The sequence below is a fragment of the Neophocaena asiaeorientalis genome, unplaced genomic scaffold, assembly GCF_003031525.2.
Source record: "Neophocaena asiaeorientalis asiaeorientalis breed wild unplaced genomic scaffold, Neophocaena_asiaeorientalis_V1.1 scaffold517, whole genome shotgun sequence".
Taxonomy (NCBI): Eukaryota; Metazoa; Chordata; class Mammalia; order Artiodactyla; family Phocoenidae; genus Neophocaena; species Neophocaena asiaeorientalis.
In genome coordinates this window covers 3,338,955-3,364,979 of record NW_020172724.1, presented here as the reverse complement: position 1 = coordinate 3,364,979, position 26,025 = coordinate 3,338,955, and positions in this window count along the sequence as shown.

The window sequence follows — 26,025 nt, the reverse complement described above, 5'->3', positions numbered from 1 at the left end:
TATTTAATGTTCTGTCCTTTTATTGATTTCATTATGAGCTTTATATTTTTCATCCTCTTCATTTCTGTCTTATCTTTAACTTAGTGTCTTTTGTTCTCATACAATTTCAAATCTGTTGAGTTTGTCTGCAGCGTAGGCCTCTGAACTGCCATCACTCCCACTGTGTAACTGCTTCTGCTTTTTTTCTTTGTACCTAGCTAGTCCTATATGTCTCATCTTTTGTGTTCGGGACATTTGGGTAGTGCCCCAAAAGGCTGAAGAAGCTTGTTGCTCATACCATTCTTCCTTTTCCAGTGATAAAAACTCTTTCTAGCTGGGAAGTTCCTTCTTGGTGCTGAACAGTGCCCTCTTGGAGAGCAAGATGATGCAGGCAAATGAAGCTGTCTTCCTTCTCTCCTTGTGCAGTGCTCTCAGGCTTTTCGTTCGTCTGTGTTGCTGAAACTTCCTAAGTGGCCTCTACAAGTCTTCCAGAGCTGTTTTTGTTTTTGAATAGCTGTCTCATTATTGATCTTTGTTGGGGGACATGGAGGCTGGATTTTCCTATGTCACCATTTTGGTCTTCTCCCATTCTCATATATTCTAATTCTCTCTTTGTCATACCCACTTGGTAAAGCTTCACACCTTGACCTACACTATGCCTGTGTTCTTGAAAATGAATGGTCCTAGAGTAAAACATATAACCATGCTGAGTGGACTCTAAATTTATGATGTGGGTCCTTAATGACACTGGGGAATTAGATCACAACTTCTTAGCTGATTCAGTCTCCGCGCTCAACTCTTTTGCATTTTCCCCCTTCTCCTCAATCTTCATATCTCTTCTTCTGGTGTAGTCACTCATAGCTAAAGAAGGTACCTCTTCTGTTAGGAAAATGTAAACAATCAGAACATATTTCCACAGCTACCTAAGACCAGATCTGCCTATCAGCATATGTACCTATATAGTTACAATTTCTTCTTGTTTCTCATGCCCAGTGAAATACTTATCATCTTATCTTATTCTCTCTCCTCTCCAAGAATTTTTGTTTAATAAGTTTTTGAGAGCCTTTTCTACAAAGTCAGTTTTCCCAGTCTATTGAATCACTAACCTTATTGGTCATTCACATCAGCTGACACATAATATTTTTTAAATGCACCCTCCTTACCCCTTAATAAGAAGTTTCTTTCCTAAATGTAAAGTTAACTAAATTTGGACATTATATTTTGAGCAATAGTTGGTGAGAAAGAAACGTTAAAGGTATTATTTAAAGGGATAGTAAAATTCCCACGAAGTGAAAGAAAGCTGAACTAGAGGGACAATATTTAAAGCTTTTGCTATGATCCTATTTTTAGCCCCCACTTCAATTATGCCTTAGAAACATGTATTACAGAAATAACAGTAAACAAATTGAATTTTTATTATGGGTTTAAGTCCATACAAAAAAACATTGCTTCCCAAATGATAAGAAACTCACCCTCTTGACTAATATTTCCCGAAAGCTTATTATAAAATTCATCTTTTATTCTTTAATTACATTGATTTTCTTTTCTTCCATTGCCTAAGGATTTCCAATCTTGACAAAAGTTTGTGGCCGAAAACTTTCCTTACAACATAGTATAACAGAAAGAGCAGAGAAATGCAAAACTACTAGGCTAGCAAATATTTCAAATATTTACAACTTTGCATGTGAGTAAATAAAAGAGGATTTTCTCTATGTTTAATACTTACATGAAACAAAGTCTCAATTGATTAGCTTTTTCAGAGCCAGTGCATTCCTTTGTGTATCATTTAATCTGTATCCAGTGTTAATTACTAACAGATACGTGGTAGTATCCGTAAAGAATCCCACTCTCTCCTATGAGCAGGCATTAGCATTCAGATATTTTAAGGAATTTAAAAAAATTGGTGTAACAGACCCTATTAAAAGGTCAGAATTAATCAGTCTCCTTCATAATTCCCTTATGCAAAACATAAAGATATATTTTTCTTTCCAGCTCAATGGTTACTGACCATTAGAATTCCAAATATATGACACTTATTTAAATATAACTTATTGCTAGACAGGACATCTAACAAACTCCTCAGTGGGAGATTGAATAAGATAAATAAAATCTAAGAGAAGAAGAAAATATCTGGCATCAAAAGCGGCTCAGTAGGATACAAATAAGTAAAACACGGGGATGAAATGAATTGGAAGTGAATCTATTTGCATTAGGGATTGAACATGTTGTGTGCTCAGTAGGAAAGTTTGAAACACTTCATTGAACAATAGAAAAATAAGTTGAATATTTTAGCAATGTCTCAGTATTCCCCAAATGAGCTTTTTATTGTACATCACGTTTCAGCCATTTTCCTTCCAAAAGTAATGGTCTTTTAATACATCTTTTAAAAAAAAATCTGTGTTTTGTCCTTAACTGCAGTCAAAATTTCCAGTATGAATGAATTTTTCTCTGAGCAACCACTTCCTTTTAATGGTTTCTAAGGTTTTTTTTTTTTAGTTGATGCGGTGTTGGTAGTTTTGACTTAACTTAATTTTACCTTCCCTGGCTCTAATACAATCTATTCCTTTCAAAGTGCCTTCAAATGGGAAATTTGTGATGTGGAACAAGTTCATGATCCTTGAAGAAGATCTAACTGTGTCCTGATCCTTATCAAAGTTAATTGCGTGATAAGAAAACACCGCTTTTTGTATTTGTTTGCTTCTTTGTTTGTTTTGGCTAACAATCTTTATATATACCCATCTGTATTAATATGAAGGGCTGCCATAACAAAATACCACAGACTGGGAGGCTTAAACAACAGAAATTCGTTTCCTCACAGTACTGGAGACTAGACGTCCAAGATCAAGGTGTTGGCAGGGTCGGTTTCTCCTGAGTCCTTTCTCTTTGGCTTATAGATATTCTCCTTCTCACTGTGTCCTCACGTGGCCTTTTCTCTGTGGGTATGCATCCCTGATACCTCTTCTTGTGTGTCCTAATTCCTTTTCTTATATGTATACCAGTCAGATTGGATTAGGGCCTGCTCACATATCCTCCTTTAACTTTAATTACCTCTCCAAATGTAGTTTGCTCTGCGGCATGTGGGATCTTCCCGGACCAGGGCTCGAACCCGTGTCCCCTACATTGGCAAGCGGATCCTTAACCACTGTGCCACCAGAGAAGTCCCTATAGTTACATTCTAAGGTGCTAGGGGTTAAGGTTTTAAGATGTGAATATGGGGAGGACACAATTTAGCCCATAACACCATCTAGAATGAATTTATTGCACCGTGTAAATATTCAAATGAGAGAAGTACAGAAATCGTCCTAGAAAATAATTTAGACCATTATTTAATATATTATTCTATAAGGTTCTGCATGAGATCCAGCAAGAGTGGATGCCAGTACCTTATGATTGTGGCTACATACTCAAAATTTGACATAAAAAATTTCAGAAATATTTCCTTGGCAAATTTAACCTTGAATGATTTTGTAGAGAGATGTGACAAAGAGGTTGGTTATCTGTTATAAGACATAATATATTATCAGTACAGATGTGTAAATAAAAAAGGGACTTTGCATAAGGAAAGAGATAAACATTAAACAGACTGTAGCATGAAAAAGCTTCTAGGATTTAGCATTCCATGTAAACCTCATCTCTTGCCATGATCCCCATTTTGCTATTTAGAAAATTCAGTATATTGCTGCAGGTAATATACTTTTTTCAACATCCAGGGTAAGTCTTATCCAATTAGATGCTCATTTGGCCTTTTCTATCTCAACTTAGCTCAAGCAACCACACTAGTTTGAAGCATTTCCATAGTTTAGACTACCAGGTAGAACTAACCATTCTCTTTTGCCTGTACTGTATTTGGTATATACGTTTGTATATAAGTATGAATATATACCATGAAATAAATATAGAGAATCTGTTGACATTTTACATACAGAAACATATGTAATTCTTATTCCATAGTCAGTCTCATCTAATTCTTTTATTTTTGATAAAGCACAGACACTAAAATCAAATTAAGAAAATACCATAAACTATAATGAAATATATATAATCTGCAAAAATACTAAATCACTGTGCTGTACACCTAAAACTAACACAATAGTGTAAATCAACTATACTTCTGTAAAAAAAAGAAAATACGAAAATTTGCTGGATTTGTAGAACTTTACCAACAATTGTATACTCCATCCTAGTGTCAAAGAGGGCATAGTAAGTGCAGAGACCCTTTCAAAGATTGGGGCTTACTCAGCCCTTGTTTTTGTTTAATAGAGTGACTTGTATATAAGTCCATATAATGTTCTTCTTAAATAAAAAATAATGTGCTCATTATTTCTCCATTTCCTACATGCTCCCTTCCCATTGATATGCATATGCATTTACATCTTTATTTATGTTCATGCCAACATATAAACTCACAAATTTTCTTTTTGCACACCTAACCCATATTTCCACCCATCTTTTATCAGCAGTAAGACTGCTGTATTTATCTTCAACTACCTGATTTATTTGTTTCTCAAAAAGTTCAAAACTCAAATGGGAAAAACAGAGTATTCTTTATTGTGCCACTGAAAAGTAAGGGCTAACTTACTCATATTTATTGGTAACAACAAGTCTTAGGGTCACCCCAGTGATTCCCACTGATTCCTCACAAGCTGGCCTCTGAAAAACTCTGTAGAAACCAGGTACAGCTGAGAGTTTAAGACAGTCAGACCAACTTATGGTAGAAATCTGAAGTGGCTGTTCAGCTGAACTGGTGCTCCTTCAACCAAGAATATTGAGGTAGCAGACCTGGGCTGCATACTGGGGTTCTGCCATATTATACAACTGCAGCTGTATAATCTCAGGTTTGATGTCAGTTTCTTGATTTAGCCAGATGTTTGCTGACATGATGACACAACGCTGGAGCCAAGGCCCAGCTACACCTTTTTGATGCACCCACAAAGTTTTGACCCTAGACCTTGGTCACACCATGGGAGAGGCTTGTACTCTCTCAATCACTCCTAGTATGCCTTTTGTCTCTGTGAATCCCACCCGCCCACCCTTCACATTTACCAGAAGGCCTAGTGTGTGTGTGCGCCTTGTTTGGTCATTCATTTTTTTTCTTTTTACCTTTTGACCCCCACAAATTAATTTTTCATTAGATCATAGCATAACCATTACACAACAACTTACATTTCTCATGTCCCTCTCTCCAGGTCAATTGATATAAACAGTGGGAACCATTGGGGTTTTTCACAAATATTCCAGCTGTCTCCTTTAGCTTATGGTATTATTCAACTTTTTCACCTGCTGCAAGATAATCATGACCGTAAGACTTGCTGTTACCAATAGAATATGAGCAAAGCAAATTTGCATGTCACCTCTCCAAAGATGATTTAAGAGACAGTGGCTAAGAGAGTGAAGTTCACTTCATTCTCTCTTTCCTTTTGCACAGAAAGAGTCTATATTCTGGATGGTCACTGATACTCTTCTGCTGACATAGATGGACGTACATGGGAGCATTGTTATTTTTAAAACAATGAGATTTGGGGCATGTTACTGCAGTATAGCCAGACTATTCTGAGCCAATACAAATGAAAATGCAAAATAAAAGAAATGCAGAAATCTTTTATTTTAAAAAGTGCAGAATATGAATTTATAAAAATATATGTATTCACTTTTCAGTTGATGAACGTTGGATTATTTTTTTTTAAATCCCCGTATACATATGTAGTAAAAATGAGTGGTTTTATTTGTATAGAATAGTATCCTTAAGTAAAATTTCTGAGTCAAATGGAATGGTTGAAGTATTCACTTTGCTGGAGCAATTCTCAATAGGAATGTAAATAGATCATGGGCAAGGTAGAAAGACTGGAGTAATAACAATCCCAAAACAATATGCTAACATATGAACAATTATTAAGGATAATTTATTGTTCTAAGTACTTTATATGTTTGATAATTTAATCTTATTAGGTAGGTGCCATTGCAGTTCCATTTTACAGGTGACTTAACTAAAGAACAAATTAATTTGTATGCCAAGGGTCACATGGCTAGTAAAGAGTAGAGCTAGTAATTGGAGACAGCTAGTAATCTAAATGAAGTAAGCAAAATGAAAAAATAAATTATGACTGCATGGAAAATATCATAAATTATTGCTGATAATATGGCCATGAAAATTAATATGGTTGCCAAATTAAGAATTTATAAAATGAATGGGCATGCTAGTAAAGAAGAAAATACTTGAAATTGTGACTGGCCCACTAACAATAAAAGTTGTGGAGTAAATATTTAACCTTTTGAAGTGTATGTGGCTAATGTCTCTCTGCAAACAAGAAGAAAAACAGTGCTTCTTCATTTCTAACTTCAAGATTACTGCAAAGCCTAGCAACATAGAACATTTTTCCTCTACCTAAATGTACAGAAGGAAACGTGTATATCAAATCAGTTTATTAGCTGAGTATCTGCAAGCCGCTTTTGCAGAGTGAGAAAAATAATTGATTTGAACCAAATTTGTTGTCATAAAAGTTCCAGAGATGTATAAAATGCATCCCACTTTTATGACATTTAAAATCAATCAATTCAAAACATTTTATCATAAATGACTTAAGAATAAATTTTAAACAGTTTCATAAGAAAAATATACTGTTTTGTTAATGTAAGTGGTGTGTATAGTATACTGAAATCCAGAGAGAAAATACATAATCTATTTCAACCTAAAAAAAATCTATAGTAGCTAGACCAAGAATAAACAAAATGATGGCCATGAATACTTCTAGCATATAGAAGACTCACAATTTATTGGTAGGTGCTCAAATATATATTGTATTGCAGAAGCAAATACTGTTAGTGTCTCTCAGTAAGTTCTATTAGCTAATGAATAAATTGCAAAGCAAAATAATTTTAAATATGTTTTGATACAGTTCTAGGCTAAAAAATTGGGGGGAAAGAGCAAAATACTGAATTGAATGAATATCTGCATAGGAAACCACACACATAAACAAATATTCCACTAAAAATGAATTCAGGGCTTCCCTGGTGGCGCAGTGGTTGAGAGTCCGCCTGCCGATGCAGGGGACACGGGTTCGTGACCCGGTCCGAGAAGATCCCACATGCATGGCCGCTGAGCCTGCGCGTCTGGAGCCTGTGCTCCGCAACGGGAGAGGCCACAACAGTGAGAGGCCTGCGTACCGTAAAAAAAAAAAAAAAAAAAAATGAATGCAACAAGGCATAAAAATAAACAGAGTTCTGAATAAAATATGTAAATTAGGAAAACAGAAGTTTCTAATTTCCAATTTCAATGTGTGTGTGTGGGGGGGCTTCCTAGCTTACTTCCCAGGGATTGAGGTTTGCATTTAGAGACTGTAGCAGCTCCTTAGAGCAGTGCAGTTAGCCCCCTTGTCCAAAGTAGCAGTTCCTTTTTCATTGCCTCCTTAAGCAAAATTTTTAGAATGGCTTGTATCTCTGGGTGGTTAAATTTCTAGTTTCCATTTCAGTCTCCTGTTTCTCCCTGACCATTTTACCCTTTGGGTGTATACTGGATTAAGTCCTCGTGGTCTTCCTGCTACTGTTCATAAGTGGCACTTTGATTCAAGGGCATCCGATGCAAAAAATATTTTTTTCCCTTTTCCCATGTCATAAGATTTTGAGCCACTTGTCTCCACATGTGTGTGCTCTGGTAGTCCATCATGCCTAGGGATGGAGAGTGACAGGGACAAGGTAAGCAACAGCATAGAAACTACCAGCCCCAATAACACTTTTTTTGAGGTGCCAAATCAAATCCCATATCAAATCGCCCAGCCTGGCTCCATGTACCACTCAGGGCTTTCAGTCAATCTGTGGGCAGTCTTCTGCTGCTACACTAAGTCAGGCAACAAGAAATTAGAATTTCAGGTTACAGGAGACAGTGATGTCTTCTCCCCAGGCTGCCTCCACCTTTTGGAAAATCTAATCAGTAATCCAAGAGCCGTCTAATGGCCAAAAAAAGGAAAGGCACTGCTCTGACATCAGTTTGTAAACCTGAAAATTAAAGGAGAAAGAAAATAAATTACCCAGCATTATATATCTGGAGACTACAGTATGCTTAAGATGCAGGCATGTCAGCTGTGCAGTGTATTCTTGGTTACCTAAGCACCTTGATAGTTGGGTCCTTATATTACTGCCTCATACCAGTCAGTTCTGCAGTGGACGCTATAAATAATATTTAAATGCAAGCAGCACACAAGCCCTAATACACTAAAAATTAAGTCTGCTGCACAAATTGCCAATGAACTGAAAGTTAATTCAGTAATGGGTGTTACTCCCTGTTGAAGGCATTTAAGACCAGAATATTTAAACAAAGAAGGAGATATAGACTTGCTCCTGAGAAACCATACAAAAATGAAAGGTTCCTACTGTTAAGTCTTAAATTTGTTTCATCATTTTGTTCAATAATTCTCTCCCCTGGAAAATGATTTCTAGAGCTTCTTAATCTTTTTTCTTTTATAATAATTTATTATTCAACTAGTAGAAGTTTACCTTCATAAAGTAGAAGGAAATTTGGATAGTATAAAGCGTAATATCTAGCAATGACCGCTGTTAACATTTTAGAATGCATGCCTTTAGTCTCTTTCTTATGGAAATATGAATAGATACGTGTACATATCCAGATGTTTACAGGTGTTCATTTCATATAAACAGTGTCATAATTTTCTAGTTAAAAATATACTATAAAAGTATTTCCATGTCAAAAACAGATGCTAAAGTACTGCATATTTTTCATAAATTCTATAAAATAGAGAAGAAACGAAAGGCTCTTTGAAAGTCTCTCAGCTGGGTTGGGGTTTCTGAAACCACTTAAAATACATTTTATATTGTATTTATCACATTTCAATAAGTTGTGCTCAAATCTGTAATTTCCGTTTTACAGCCATCACATTACCCAACTCAAAGGAGTGTTCATGTAGTAGTGTAATTGAATGGCAAGGGTTAGCCATTGGCCTGAGGTGAACGTGTCCTCTGCATTGTGCTCAAATGACTGATTACCTTATAGTTTTCTATATTCTCTTAATCAAACTATTCACATTGGTCAAATAAAAATATCCCATGACCCATGATTTTGTTTATTGCCTTTATACCTAGTGGAGTTTGGGCTTTAAATTCAAACAAACCAGAGATTGAAATAAGAATCTCAGACTTAAATCATAATAATTATCTTCAGTTCACGAAAAAAGATATTGCTGGCTCCCCAGTAGCCATTCTTAGACACCTTCTTAGTCATTAGCTTCCTCTTTTCCCAAATGTTATCCATTTTCGTGACTTTTATGATGTCACTCTTTGCTCTTCTTTGGCGTTTTACCACAAACGCTTGTATCCCTAAATATTGGAGGGTTTTTTTTTCCTGTTATTTTTTAACTCTACATAAATGAAATATTAAAGTTTGTGGTAGTTGGTGACTGCTTCATGTAACAGTATGACTGTTGCATGTAGCCATATTAATTTGTATTAATTAATTTCATTACTGTATAGAATTCCATTGTATAAATACACCACTGTATGTTTATACAGTATATTGATAATTATTCTTTGGGGTTGCTTGGTTCTTATCTGTTACAAATAATGATACTGTAAACATTCTTGCACATTTCTCTTGGTATTCGTGTATATACATTTCAGGGATACATACTAATGAGTGGAATTGTTCCTCATAGGATAGACCATTATCTACTTAGCTTTAAGTAGTTAACAAAGTTTCAGAATGCTTCACCATCGTACATTCTCCAAGCAGTGAATGTGAGCTGTAGGGGATCCACATCAGGTGATCATAAGCAGTTGGTACTAGTGACCATTCAATTTTAGTCCTTCTGATAGGTGAGCAGTGGTGTATCATTAAATTATGAATTTGTACTTCCCTAATTACTAATGAAGTAAACACTTCTCACATGTTCCATATCTTCTTTTGTGGAGAGCATGTTCAATTCTCTTGCACATTTGTCTATTAACTTGTTTATTTCTCTGTTATTTGAATAAGTTCTTCATGTATTCCTGACACGAGGCTCTTTACAGTTATGTGTATTGCAATGATGGTATTCCAACTCCTGCCTTTACTCCACATCTACCAGTTTGCACTAAGTATCTTATAAGCAAGAGTCCTCTCTTATCCCTTATTTGTTTATTTCTTGCTTACTGGGTGACTCACTTAAGTATTTATCAATTATTGTTTCTCATGGCTATTTCCCCCCAAAGGTCTATATTACTCTTATTAATTATTTTGGCTGTAAGATTGCTTCATATATGGCTAATGGTAGCCCCTGTGTTCTTGTGACATGCTCAATAGCTTCCTCTCTCCCTGTTTCTTTCCCACACACACACACACACACTCACATTTACATACAGTTCCTTCTGGGGTGACAAGATCTTCAGACTAATCTTATCCCTACACTGTCACATGTAGGATGTTTTATAATGACAATTATAATTTCATTCATTATTGAATAACTATTATGATATTCTACTTCTTGCCTCAATTTTGGTAAGTTCTACTTTTTGGCATTAACACTAATTATATTAGCACATAGAATTTTAGTAGTAGTATATCTTTCTTATGAATTTACATTTCAAAGCTATAAAGTGACCTGCTTTATCTATAGGAATATTTTTCACCTTAAGTTTATTTTTCTGATTTTAATACATCTAAACTATTTTCTTTTGCTCCATGTTTGTATGGCATATTTTTCCATATTATTTGTTTTAACTTTCTGGTTTTTGTGTTTTATATATTCTTTTTAAAGAAGAAAATGTTATATTTCATTGGCTCTGGCTTTTTAATTCAGCCTGACTCCAGTGGTTGTAAACACTCGGCTTCTGACTTAGAACATATCACAGAAAGAATAATAGAGAACAGAACACCATTCATATTGTTAGTTTATGAGGTACATGCCCTCCTGTTCACGTAATACTTTAAAAACTAAATTTATAGTCTATTTATTCTAAGCAAATACCGTAAGTAACCAGAAGAGTTCAGGCTATGGTTATGGAGGGTTCTTTTTCATTCTGCCCTAAGTTTTGTTCGTCTCAAGGTTGAAAACCTTGACTATAAAACTCTTTGACTTGGAATCAAGAGCAAAACATTTTGAGGAAGGTAACACACCCTCTTCTTTGCCCATGGAATCTAAAATAAATAGACATTTACATTAAGAGCTCTGGTGTTAGGACTGCATAATTTTATTTTAACATGGCTGATATAAAATAATTTATATCAGTTTTCTCCTTTTTAATTTTTTACTCTATTAAACTTTGGAAACTTCTAGGAAAAAATAATTAACGTATTGGGAGTACCTTCTAGAGAACCAGCAAGGATGTTTATTCCTGTAGGATGAAAGCAACAACTTAAGAGTGAGCAGAAACGTAGTGGTGGAAAAAAAGTAAAGGATAAAGTAAGCCAAAGTATTTTTAATTGCATGAGCTATTTGAAGTCATTAAAATGATGTTCTCTCTCTTACTAATCTACTGATTTGGTGTTTTACTACAGGACGGAACTCAATTTTATGCATAGAGGCTAGATGAGATCATATTTAAAATTCTTCAGCCTTAACAAAGAAGTGCTTTGTTTGCTAAATGGCTGGAATGGCATTAAACAACTACCTTTAAATGAAAGGAGGCCATTCCACAGTCACAGATGAGTATTTTAACAAAGAACAAAGAATGTTCTAAAATGAATTAGGCATTGAACCAGGTAAAAGTAATACAATCAGTTTAAAGAAATGCATACTTATTTATTCAAGGGCCATAAACCAGTCAATGTCTATGAAAACTGTTTAAGTAGAAACAGAGTAATGCTGCAACTCTGATTGGTTGTCCAGTCTTAACTATAGGCAACATTTTAAAGGCATCTCAACATGAGCCAATGTGGTGTTATTTCATTAGTGGATAGCATTTCTTTTGCATGAAAGACATGACATGGGAATCTATTACTATGCTGTGTAAATACTATGAAGTTAATACTCATTTATAAAATATGAATGCATGATTGATTTTAAGTACAGTAACTTATTACAGTGAAAGTGACAATTACATAGGGAGAGTATATTAGCAGGAAAAGACAGAAGCTCTAAGTATGCTGGAGAATGTAGAAAACTACCATAAGGAAAGCTGATGGAAAAAAAAAACAAATTACAGTTTATTTGAGGACATTCTCCCAAAGACTGATTGCTAAAAATTTCCTATCAGAAGCCCTGAAAGTAACAAAATATTTATAATGCAAAGGAGAGTAGATATTCTATACCAGCACCTATACCAAAATTGAGGCACAATGTGCCTGGAGAAATGGAATACAAAATAAAATAGCATGTATCAATTATACACCATCTGTTAAGTAGTTTGATAAGTATTTTAATTATATCATCTAATCTCACAAAGATTAAATATATAAGAAAGTAGTTCATATTCTATAGAATTATTGTACAGTTTTTATTCTAAAAATTATATTTTGTTGTTAAACATATATAACTGCTGAAAAGAGTCTATTCCATATATATGTGCAGCTATAATTACACATGCATTGTGATTAAATGATTGTGATCTTAAAGATGATGATGATAATAGGTATATAGATAGATTTAGTTTCTGTTTTTCCTTAACATAAAGTGGTATCTGACTTGATGTTCCCCACTCTTCCTATTCAACTATTTCACTAAAACAGATATTAAATGCAAAATAATGGGGATAAAAGCAAGAAAAGAAAAACTCAGCGACGTCAAAACCAAGAGAATATCTAATATAAGAAAATGCAAGTCATCTCCTCTAATTTTTAGTCTAATTAACTGGATTGAATAAAAGCTACTAAAAAGGCATCTCATGAGACAAACATCATGTAAGGGACTATGGAAAGATAGTAAATACTCCATCCCTTATATTAGAATTACTAATCTTCTGTCAACTAGAAATATAAGCAGAGAGTCTATCGGAAGTCAGGATTTATCTAGATGGGAAAAGATGAGAAGGTAGAGAAACACACAGCAACAGGTTTAAAGGAAATAATAGACTGTACTACAGTAAGGCATTGATAAAATAAGAATATGAAGACTGGAATATTATTGTACACAGTATGGAGAAACTGGACTACAATGAGGAACACTGTAAAAGTAAAAATTTCATATTTAAGTTGATAGATACAAGAAACAATAAATTTGGCATAGATAAATCTAGTTATTTTTTAAAAATTTTACTGATGGGTGATTGACATATAAAAATTGTATATATTTAATGTATATAACTTGATGAGTTTAGAGTTATATACATTATAACTCTAACTCACACCCATGAAACCATCACCACAGTCAATGCTATAAACATATCCATACTTCCAAAAGTTTCCTCTCACCCTCCTTGGCTTTGTGTGTGTGTGTGTGTGTGTATAAGTTAAGGACACTTAACCTAAGATCTAACTTCTTAGCTAATTTTAAAGAATACAGTGTAGTACTGTGAACTGTAGGCACTATGCTGTACAGTAGATCTCTAGGACTTACTTATCTTGCATAACTGAAACATTGTACCCTTTGACCAACACCACACCATTGCCCTCTAACCTCAGCCCTTGGTAGCTACCACTCTACTCTGTGCATCTATGGGTTTGACTATGTTTAGATTACTTATATAAGTGGGACTATGTAGTGTTTGTTCTTCTGTGTCTGGCTTATTTAAATTAGCATGTCCTCAAGGTCCATCCATGTTGTCACAAATGTCAGGATTTCCTTTTTAAGGGCTGAATAATATTCCATTATATATAAATAATATATATGTTTTATATATATATACAGGTTATATATACACAGATATATATATATATATGTAAAAAATGCCATTGGGTTTTTGATAGGTATTGCATTGAATCTGTGTATAATTTAGGTAGTATGGACATGAACTCTTCCCATTCATGGACATGGGAACGAATATGCGTTGTGGGAGTCCCAGAAGGAGCAGAAAAAGAAAAGGGGGCAGGAAACTTATTTAAGGAAATAATGGCTGAAAACTTCCCAAATCTGGGGAGGGAAATAGACATTTAGATTCATGAAACCCAAAGGACCTCAAATAATTAGAATCTAAATTGGTCTACTCTGAGACACATTATAATTGTCACAAGTCAAACGCAAAGAGAATTTTGAAAACAGCAAGAGAAAAAGGATTCACCACATACAAGAGTACACCTATAAGACCATCAGTAGGTTTCTCAGCAGAAACCTTATAGGACAGGTGAAAGTCGAATGATATGTTAAAAGTACTGAAAGAAAAATAAAATTGTTAAACAAGAACCATATACCTGGCCAAGCTGTCCTATCAAATGAAGGAGCCATAAAGACTTTCCCAGACAAACAAAAGCTCAGGGAGTTAGTTATCAGTAGGGCCTTCCTTTTTAGAAGTGGTACAGGGAGTTCTTCAAGTTGAAATTAAAGTATACTACACAGCAAAATGAATGCATATGAAAGAATCAGTCTCATTCTGATTCTTTCTAAGTAAATATATAGACAAAAACAGAAAAATGGAATACTGTAATGGTGGTGTGTTAATCGTTTTAACCCTAGTATAATAATTGAGAAACAAAGTATTAAGATAACTATAACTTTAAAAAAATCTGTTAATGAATACCCAATACAAAGGATGTAAATTGTGACATCAAGAAGATAAGTGTGGAAGAGAGAAGTAAAACTGTAGACTTTTTGTATGCGATCAAATGAATTCCATTCATTTTTATGGCCGAGTAACATTCTGTTATATATGTGTTACATATATATCACTTCCTCTTTATGCATTCATTTGTGGATGGACACAGGTTGCTTCCATATCTTGGCTATTGTAAATAGTGCTGCTATGAACATTGGGGTGCATATATCTTTTTGAATCAGTGTTTTTGTTTTCTTTAGACATATATCCAGGAGTGAAATTGCTGGATCATCTGGTAGTTCTGTTTTTAATTTCTTGATGAACCTCCATACTGTTTTCCATACTAGCTGCACCAATTTACATTCCCACCCACAGTGTATGAGGGTTTCTGTTTCTCCACGTCCTCACTAACATTTGTTATTTGTCATCATTTTGATGATTGCCACTCTGACAGGTGTGAGGTGATAGCTCATTGTGATTTTGACTTGCATTTCTACGATGATTAGTGACGTTGAGCATCTTCTCATGTGCCTGTTGGCCATCTGTATGTCTTGTTTGAAAAATATCTATTCAGGTCTTCTGCTTATTTTCTTTTACAGGTTGTTTGTTTTTCCGATATTGAATTGTATGAACTGTTAATATATTTTGGATATTAACCCCTTATTGGTCATATCATTTGCAAATATTTTCTCCCATTCAGTAGGTTATCTTTTCATTTTGTCAGTGGTTTCCTGTCCTCTGCAAAATCTTTTAAGTTTAATTAGGTCCCATGTGTTTTTTGTTTGTTTGTTTTTGTTGGTTTTGCTTTTATTTCTTTTGCCTCAGGAGAGTAATCCAAAAAAATATTACTACAGTGTATGTCAAAGAGTGTTCTAACCATATTTTCTTCTAGCAGTTTTATGGTTTGAGGTCTTACATTTAAGTCTTTAATCCATTTTTAGTTTATTTATTTAATTTTTGAATTTTATTTTACTTATTTTTCTATACAGCAGGTTCTTATTAGTTATCCATTTTATACATATTAGTGTATATATGTCAATTCCAATCTCCCAATTCATCACACCACCACCATCCCTGCCATGTTCCCCCTTTGGCGTCCATACATTTGTTCTCTACATCTGTGTCTCTATTTCTGCTCTTCAAACTGGTTCATCTGTACCATTTTTCTAGTTTCCACATATATGCATTAATATACAATATTTGTTTTTCTCTTTCTGACTTACTTCACTCTGTATGACAGTCTCTAGATCCATCCACGTCTCTACAAATGACCCAATTTCATTCCTTTTTATGGCTGAGTAATATTCCATTGCATATATGTACCACATCTTCTTTATCCATTCATCAGTCGATGGGGATTTAGGTTGCTTCCATGATGTGGCTATTGTAAATAGTGCTGCAATGAACATTGGGGTGCATGTGTCTTTTTGAATTATGGTTTTCTCTGGGTATATGCCCAGGAGTGGGGTTGCTTGGTCATATGGTAGTTCTATTTTTAGTTTTTTAAGGAACCTCCATACGGTTCTCCATAGTGTCTGCATCAGTTTACATTCCCACCAACAGTACAAGAGGGTTGCCTTTTCTCCACACTCTCTTCAGCATCTATTGTTTGCAGATTTTTTGATGATGGCTGTTCTGACTGGTGTGAGGTGATACCTCATTGTAGTTTTTATTTGCATTTCTCTAGTGATTAGTTCTCCTGGCATCTTTTGATGAACTTCTTCTAGGCTTCTGGCCTGGTCCGTACCCCACAAATATATACCTCCACCAGAAATCAATTTTCAATTTTCTGCTTATAAAAGTCTATACACTCTTCCTATGAGATTGCAGGCATCTATTAATTTTTAAATTTTAATTGGGTCCCATGTGTTTTTGTTTTTTTTTGTTTGTTGTTTTTTGCTTTCATTTCTTTTGCCTTAGGAAGCTAATCCAAAAAAATATTACTACAATGTATGTCAAAGAATGTTCTAACTATATTTTATTCTAGGAGTCTTATGGTTTGAGGTCTTACATTTAAGTCTTTAATCCATTTTGAGTTTATTTTTGTATATGGTGTGTGGAAATGTTCTAATCTCATTCTTTTACAAGTAGCCATCCAGTTTTCCTAGCACCCCTTATTGAAGAGACTGTCTTTTCTCCATTGTATATTCTTGCCTCCTTTGTCATAGATTAATTGACCAGAAGTGTGGGTTTATTTCTGAGCTCTCCATTCTGTTGCATTGATCTGTGTGTGTTTGTGCCAGTACCATACTGTTTTGATGACTGTAGCTTTGTAATATAGTCCGAAGTCAGGGAGCATGGTACCTTCAGCTTCATTCTTTTTTCTCAAGATTAATTTGGCAATTCAGAGTCTTGTGGATCCATATAATTTTTTGGATTATTTGTTATAATTCTGTGAAAAATGTCATGGTTATTTTGATACAGCTTGCATTAAATCTGTAGACTGCTTTGGTTAGTGTGGACATTTTCAAAATGCTAATTCTTCTAATCCAAGATAATAGAACAACTTTCCATTTCTTTGTATCATTTTCAAATTCCTTCATCAATAGTTTTCAGAGTATAAGTCTTTCACCTCTTTGGTTAAGTTTATTCCTAGGTATTCTTTCTGTTGCAGTTTTAGATAAATGAATTATTTATTTATTTTAAAAATTTACAGAAAAATAAAGGTATTTAAGAGGACTTTAGCCTCCATTTATTTCTCTAGTTTTTTTTTTATTTTTTCCTTCCCTTTTCTTCCCCCAATTTTACTCTATTTCTTTAGTTTCAAGAACTCTATTCCTAGAGAACTCATCACCAGAATGAGAAGGGGCCAAAGGTTAGTCTCATAGAAAAAATGAGGATCAAGGCAAAATTTTCATCATTTCAAAGAACCTAGTAAAACCTAACAAGAACTTATTTAATTAGTACCCTAATATATAAATATACATTCTCTGGAAGGACAGATATTTTAAAAATGAGATTGATAGAAGCACAAACATAAAAAGACAGCTGAGAAGTGAAAATAATCTAGTTTAACCATATGATTTTTACAAATGAGGAGTGCCCTAAGAAAGAGATTTTTTTTGTTCATTAATAGATTATTTATAAAGCCTGATTTAGAGCTCAAATCTTCTAACTTCAAATCCAGTTTGCTTGTTTATTTTTTTCCATATGTCATGTGGTGTCTTTTCACTTGTACTTCCCTACTAAGGTATTCTACTCCAGTAAAAATATAATTAAATATTTCAGAAATTTTCTATGTCATTATTTTTATTATACTTCCAGTCACAAAGTAGATGCATTATTCAGACCAGTTTTCTAGGATTGAAATTAATGTAACTTATATCTCTTTAGATGGGATCATATATCTTTCATAAAGGGGCCAGCCAACCATAGACTGTTACAGGACGAATTATTGGGAAAAATCATGTTTGTTGATCTACGGACCACAGTACACAAGACTGTTTGTTTTAATGAGGGAGGAGTGATCTACATGCGTTGTTGGGTGCTCTGCAGTGAGTTGAACCAATACGTCCTTCTCAAAGGAAAAGGAAGAAAAATAATCTATCAAAACTGCTTGACAGCCACCTGATCAATGTGCCATATTTGTTTAATGAAGGCGCTCTAGCTAGTCCAGTCATACTCATCTATTTTCCACACACACAAAAATTTCCCAACTTTCCCTTTGACTTTAGTGGGGGCTGGGGCAATTAATGTGCAGCCTAGGAGAGCACTAATGCTGAGCAGAACTAATCAGGGAACTTTTTTCTGAAGATGCAAAATTCTGAGCTTGCCATGTCTGATTAAGGTTAATGGTAATCACGCATATCAGTGTCATATTATTTGTTCTTCTGAACGGCCTGATATTATTTGTATAAATAGCACTATCTAAAGGTTATAATCCACAGTTTGCATTTAAATTGAGGTGCATTTTTTTCAACAAGTTAAGAAAATAGACTTGGTAATATCTACCTCAATGAAAAGCTTTTTATTCGTGCTTATTATTTTTATCCAAACAGGCTGTTGTAGCAAAACTACATCCATTTTGAACAATGACATGGTTTTATTTTCTATTTTCTTGGGTCCTGTGGCAAGGAGACAGGGAAAGAGAGGAATGAAAGGTAGAATTTATTAAAAGCAACTTGTGATAGGGGCCATAGTAAGTGTCTTAAAATAGCAGTTCACTTATTCTTCATAACTGTGTAACAATGCATCGTTTCCTTCCCCTTACAGAAATGGAAATAAGGTCTTAGAGAACTTAATTTATTGACAACATTCTCATAACTCTGAAATATTAGAGCCAAGAGGAAAACAAAGTTCTGTTTAATCCACATTTCCCAGTGTTTGGATCCTGAATTAGACTATTTATATCAGGACAGCATGCTGGGGAGATGTTTCATTAGTTGTGTGGTTTACGTTTAATGTAGCTATACTAAATCATCTATTTTATAATCTATATGTCATTAAACCAATCCAAAGAAATCTCTGGGCCTTTTTTTTTCTTCTGTAAAATGGGGATAATTATAATTTCTACCTCATAAAACCCTATGAGCTGGCATATGTAAAACATTTAAAGAATTGGCTGGCATATTGCAAGTCTATATAGATGTGGCAAGATTAAAGTTTATATAAGTAATTGGCAAGATTAATGGCAATATAAGTCTGGTGTATAGCACAGCAAAAAGAATATATAGGCATTGATAATTTGGAGTAAACTGTGGCAGTGGCAACAGTAATAGCAGCAGTAACAGTTGAGTACCATATTACTATTATGTTAAAACTGATAGGCTAGTCTTGATAAATTAGGGGGTCCAATTTAATAAGCATGGGAAGAACTGATCAATAGCTGGTGGCAGGATTTGAATAGTGAATAACTTTTATAGTATATAAGTAACAATCCAGAATCTCTGGGTATACACTGATTGTTTAATAAATTCTTCCATTAGGTTTGAGACTATGAGTGTATCACAGTGCCTTAGTTTTACCTTTCTCCCAATTTTTTTTTTTCACTTTGCTCTCAGGCTGATCTTTCACATACACAATTTTTATCATACTCTTCACATATTTCTGTGTCTTATGATGATGTCTCCACTGAATCTTCAAGACAGTTTCTGTTCTTCTTAAAACCTGCTTTTTTCCCTTTGTTTCTGGAAACTATCCCATAGAATAGATAGAATTTCTTTTAAAAAAACCTTAAATGATATATTGTATTTAAAATATAGGCATGTATAGTATGTCTACTGCATTTGACTTTTAAATTTTGTTAGGCAAAAAGAAAAATATTCATGAACTCTCATACTGATTTAATAATGACTGTAATTGCGTATGCCATGCAGTGGGCTTCTTTCGAACTTCTGTATAATCACTCTGAGTCTTAAAATCTGGAAAGTAGTCTCCACGAATGGATTTAATTTTCTAACTTACTTTCTGCTTCTACTAGTGTAACTTTACAAATAGCTGTGTCAGATTTGGTTTTCCACTTGTCTTGTGGAGCTGCTCTATAATAGTGCATTGGTAAAGAAATAAGATGCTAAGATAAACATTCGTATCCTAGTACTGATTGACCTCAGCAGGAAAATTTGTCCACACATTTAAAAAATAAAAAGCAGGTAGAAGATGTGTAAACTAAGTGGTTTCGTGTGAGATTGAAATAAGAATGAAGTTAAATACTCCTGCAGAACCATGGATAGTCTGAACATTTTAGTGTCTATTACAAGAGGAAGTGAAGTGAAGAATAGAGTTTAAAGTTGGCGAGTGGATGGAGAGAATACACAAGTAACACATATTGCTGAAAATAAAAATCAGTCCTTACATCAACCCTATTAACTAGGTAACATCATCATTCCTCTTTTATAGATAAGGAAACTGCAGATAAATTTGTTAAATAACTTGTTCAGAATTAAATACCTAATAAGTGGTGGTACTGGGTTTCCTGGCTCCTAGCACCGTGCTCTTTACTACTACACCCCACTGCAATAAACAGTGCACACACACACACAACAACTTATCTAGCAATACAAAAAGCATACAATACATTGTTTTAAAATATAGAAGGAAATAGAAAAAAAAACTACAGTTGAAATCGTTGCCTCAGGATGTCATGCCTACAGTGTCAGGAGATGTGAAGGAGGGTTCTATTGTTTTAAAATACTAGTCTTTTGGTAGTATTTTATTTTTTATTTTTAAATTAAGACTTTATTTTTAAAATAAGTTTTACGTTTACAGTAAAATTGAGAGTAAGGTACTGAGATTTCCTATATAGCCCCTTCCCCAAAACAGGCAGAGCCTTCCTCATTATACAAATGCCACAATGGGATGGCACACTGTTTACAATTGATGAGCATACATTGACACATCACAGTCACCTAAAGTCCATAATTTGCATTACAGTTCCCTCGTGGTATTGTACATTGTATGAGTTTTGACCAACGTATAATGACACGTATCCACCATTGTAGTATCATACAGTTCAGTTTCACTGCCCCCAAATTCCTCTGTGCTCTGCCCATTCACCCATTCACCCCATTCACTCCTTCCCCGTCTGCCCACAGAAGGCAGAGCACTGAAGGTGGGCGGTGCTCTGCGTTCTGTGGGCAGACGGGAGGAGTCCCCTCTCCTCACCCACCCTGAAACCATGGTCTCTTGCCCTTTAGGCAGGTCCAGAGTTTTTCCCGGACTCCCTCCCACTAGTTGTGGTGCACTAGCCCCCTTCAGGCTGTGTGTTTGCACCCAACCCCAGTCCTGTCCCTGGGATCTGACCTACAAAGCCTGAGCCTCAGCTCTCAACCCACACCCGCCCTGGCGGGTGAGCAGAGAAGCCTCTCGGGCTGGTGAGTGCTGGTCGGCACCAGTCCTCTGTTCTGGAATCTCTCAGCTTTACCCTCTGCACCCCTCCCTGTTGCTGCGCTCTCCTCCGTGACTCCAAACCTTCCCGCCCCCCCCCCCACTCCCCATCTCCGCCAGTGAAGGGGCTTCCTAGTGTGTGGAAACTTTTCCTCCTTCACAGCTCCCTCCCACTGGTACAGGTCCCATCCCTATTCTTTTGTCTCTGTTTTTTCTTTTTCTTTTGCCCTACCCAAGTGCGTGGGTATTTTCTTGCGTTTTGGGAAGTCTGAGGTCTTCTGCCAGCATTCAGTAGGTGTTCTGTAGGAGTTGTTCCACATGTAGATGTATTTTTGATGTATTTGTGGGGAGGAATATATATACACAAGCATCCATATATATTATAGTGTATAAACATATCTTATACATATCCATATGTTTTTTTCGGTGTCCAAAATTCCCCATTTAAAAGAAGCACTGTTGGAACTTCTGCTAGGAACATAACTGAGTGAGTCAGTATTACTCATTCGCTGCCTAAAAATCATCTAAAAGCAAATATCATTTTTTGTGAAACTGGGAGACAGAAAGAATCCACAGATTCCAACATCCACATAAGGGCTGCCAAAAGTGTCTACGCTGGAGGAGTCCTCTTAGGAATAAGTAAGGACAAGAAATAACAGAGGGTGGTGAGGGGATGAAAATGAAAAGAGATATAATGCCAGCCTTCATGTACTCCTGCATTGGTGGGAAGTAAGGGTATTTCTTTTGGGTAACAGTGCTATGAAGACTGTGGTGATCAGGTTGGTGTAAAAAGTCCTCCTGTACCTAGTTTTTAATTGATGGAAGCAGAGAGGGAAGAGGAAAAAGAGTGCATAGTGCTAGGGTGTAAACATTTGCTCTTCTTGAAGATCCACCTGGGTGTTATTACCTCTCCTACACCACCATTTATATAAAAGACATGCCTGAGAAATTCAGGTTCTTCCGTGGTCAGTGTTAAAGTAGGAATTGGCACAGCATTGATACAAAGACAAGGTATGGGAAGAAAAGGAAAAGTATTTTTTAAAAGGTAAATAGCATTAGAGTTTCTACTGGAAAAGTTTGGCAAAGAGAAGGTAATAATTCTGTCAAAATATATCATCAATAATACAAGAAAATTTCATGACACATTGCCTTTAAGAAGGAAAGTTTAAAAAGCTAGATCTCAGGGCAGAGGTGATGGGAGAATAAAATGAGATGAAACATGAATTGGCAAAATTTAAGGAAGATGTAGAAATAAAATTATCCCAGAAATGGGGGAAGGGGGGAGTCACAAGTAATACAAGGGAGAATACACACTGTGGAAAATATAGCACAAAGCATATGGGATAGAAATGAAAAAAAAAACTGCCAAATGGGAGGAGATCAAGTTGGCAGAGTAGGAGGATCCTGAGCTCACTTTCTCCCATGGGGACACCAAAACTACAACTACCTACAGAGCAGGTATCTCTGAGAACAACCTGAAGACTAGCAGAAAAGATTTTCCACAACTAAAGATGTAAAGAAGGAGCCATAATGAGACTGATAGGAGGGATGGAGATACGGTCCAGTCAGGGCACACAGACTCAGTTGCTGAGCCATGAGCAGGAGGGATATCACAACAGCGAGGTCCTCCCCTTACTGTGAGGTTACAAGTCTCACCTTGGGCTCCCCAGCCCAGTGTTTCTGCACTTGGAAGATGAGCCCTCAATACATCTGGCTTTGAAATCCAGTGAGGCTTACATTCAAGAGAGCCAGAAGGCTGGGGAGAATGTGGAGAAACATTCATGTGCTGTTGGTGGGATTGTAAATTGGTGCAGCCCCTATTGGAAAACAGTATGGAGAGTCCTCAAAACATTAAAACTACCATACAAGTCAGCAGTTCCACTCCTGCATATTTACCCAAAGAAAACGAAAACACTAATTCAAAAAGATTTATGCACCACTGTGTTTATTGCAACATTATTTACTATCAACAAAATATGGAAGCAACCTAAGTGTCCATTTATAAATGAATGGATAAAGATGATGTGGTCTCTACAGGTATTCTCGGAGATATTTCAGGTTTGGTTCCAGACCCACAATAAAGCAAGTCACAGAACTTTTTGGTTTCCCAGTGCATATAGCGGTTACATTTATACTATACTCTGGTCTATTAACTATGCAATAACATCATGTCTAAAAGAACAGTGTACATACCTTAATTAAAAAATGCTTTATTCTTAAAAAGTGCTAGCCATCTTCTGAGCCTTCAGAGTAACATCAAAGATCATTGATCACAGATCACCATAAAAAAATAATAATGAAAAAGTTTGAAATATTGTGAGAATTATCAAAAGGTGACATAGAGACACAAAGTGAGTAAATGCTGTTGGAAAAATTGCTCCAATAGTTTCAGGATTGCCACAAACCTATTTGTTAAAAAAAAAAAAAAGCAATATTGGTGAAACACAATAAATGAGGTTTGCATATCTGTATATACAATAGACTATTAGTCATAAAAATGAATGAAATGTTGCCATTTGTGACACCATGGATTGATCTAGACTAATGCTAAGTGAAATAACTCAGACAGAGAAAGACATATACCATATGATTTTACTTATATGTGGAATCTAAAAAACAAAACAAAACAAAAAGAAAACAGAGTCATAGATATGGGGAATAAATTGCTGCTTGCCAGGTGGGAGGGGGATGGGAGTGGGGAGAAATAGATGAAGGTGATTAAGAGGTACAGACTTTCAGTTATAAATAAATAAGTCATGGTGATGTAATACAAAGCATAAAGAATATGGTCATTAATACTGTAATAACTTTGCCTGGGCACATAATGGTTACTAGACTTACCGTGGTGATCATTTCATGATGTATTTAAATGTTGAATCACTATGTTGTCTACTCGATACTAACATAATATTATAGGTCAGCTATATAGCAATTTTAAAAAATATGCACAATTGTATGGAAAAGAGTTGGAAAGTGTTAGGGAGCTAATGATAGATACAGTGGACAGGTACAGGAGAACCAGCACACAGGAGAGTATTCTTCCCTAAAAAAAACCTGGAAAATAGAAGGTAACTAAAATGTAAAGTTATGTTAAAAGAACATTTAGATCTGTGAACTGTAAAGAGTTCACCATGTGCTAGGCAAAACTGATTCAGAACAATCTGTCCTGGATATATCCTAGTAAATATACAAACCTTCAGAAATGAAGAAATAATAATTTGGGCAGCTAGGAGAAAAGATCATGCAACCTCTGATTCTTTTTTCATTAAATACTAAGAGACAGTGGTGGAATACCTTCAAGATCCTCATGGAAGTAAAGTTGATGTAATTATTTTATAGACAGTTTTCCAAGTACAGAGGCTGTGTACTTTTTGAACAAACAGGAACACAATGCTTACATTTAGTGTGATCCCACCTTGAAGCAACTACTAAAGCTTAAACTTAACCCAACAATGAAGTGCCTGTGGAAGATATGGCAAAAGGACTAGCAGTGACACTTCATTAATAGTACCAATGGGGTAATGCTACAACTAGGAAAAGTACTGTAATAAGCATCATACACAGATGGACTTTTTATATTTTTCATGAGTGTCATAGGTGTTTTCCCATTAAAAAATAAAGTTTTATCCATGTTATATATGGATATTTGTGTTATAAAAATGCTATGGAAATTTAACTAATGATTTTTTAAATATTCAAAAGTAATAAAGTTAGAGAATATAATAATGTATTTAGTGTTTTGAACAAATGGTTTGAATGAAATATTAATGTCTCTAGTCAGTTTTAGGTAAAATTTATGAAACATTCAAACTGATAAATATGATAAAATTTATGGGTTCGAAAGCCTTGGTAGTAACTTCTTTATGACCTGAATCAATATTTTATTTTTACTAGATCTTCAAGAACAGTAATTTATCAAGGCAAAAAAATAGGGGGCAGAAAATAAAATTCACCCACTTCTGTTTTAATGTTGCAGAGACAGAAAGAAAAAAGGGCTTTCTCCCCCACTAGTTAAGAATCCCAAAGAAGAATGCTTTTAAAATATTTATTGATGTTCCCATGCTACCACTACCCACCAAGGGACATTATCAGATTTTAGGAGGAAAGGATAAATGCAGTCTTTTTAGCATTTTCTGTTGACAATAAGCTTACTGAGTCTCAGGAGAATAGATGGAAGTGGAGTTGCATGTTTAAGGCATAAGAGCCTGGGGAGCCAGAGAGAAAATAGAGATCTGGAGGAGTAGCAAATTTTCCCTGTTGCAATACGAATATTTACTAGAGGAACAAATACAGCAAGTTTCAGTTTGAAACATTGAATGATTGGGTCTGCAGCTATTTCTACTTACTCTGTCTTCCTGGCGCCCGTCCAGTTGCATTCCAGCAAATAAACCATGAAGTAACGAATGTTTATGGAAGGGAATTAAGAGTAGCAAAGAAATAGATTGTGATTTTCAAAACCTTAAGCCCTAAGAGGACTCATGACAAAGGAAACCTGATGAATCAAAGGTAGGATTCCTACATCTGTTTGGATAGAATGCCCTCAGAATTATGTGAGGAGGAGAAAAGATAAAGGAGAATCAAGATTGAGTCGATACCATAGGCCCTTTGTCCTCTGGG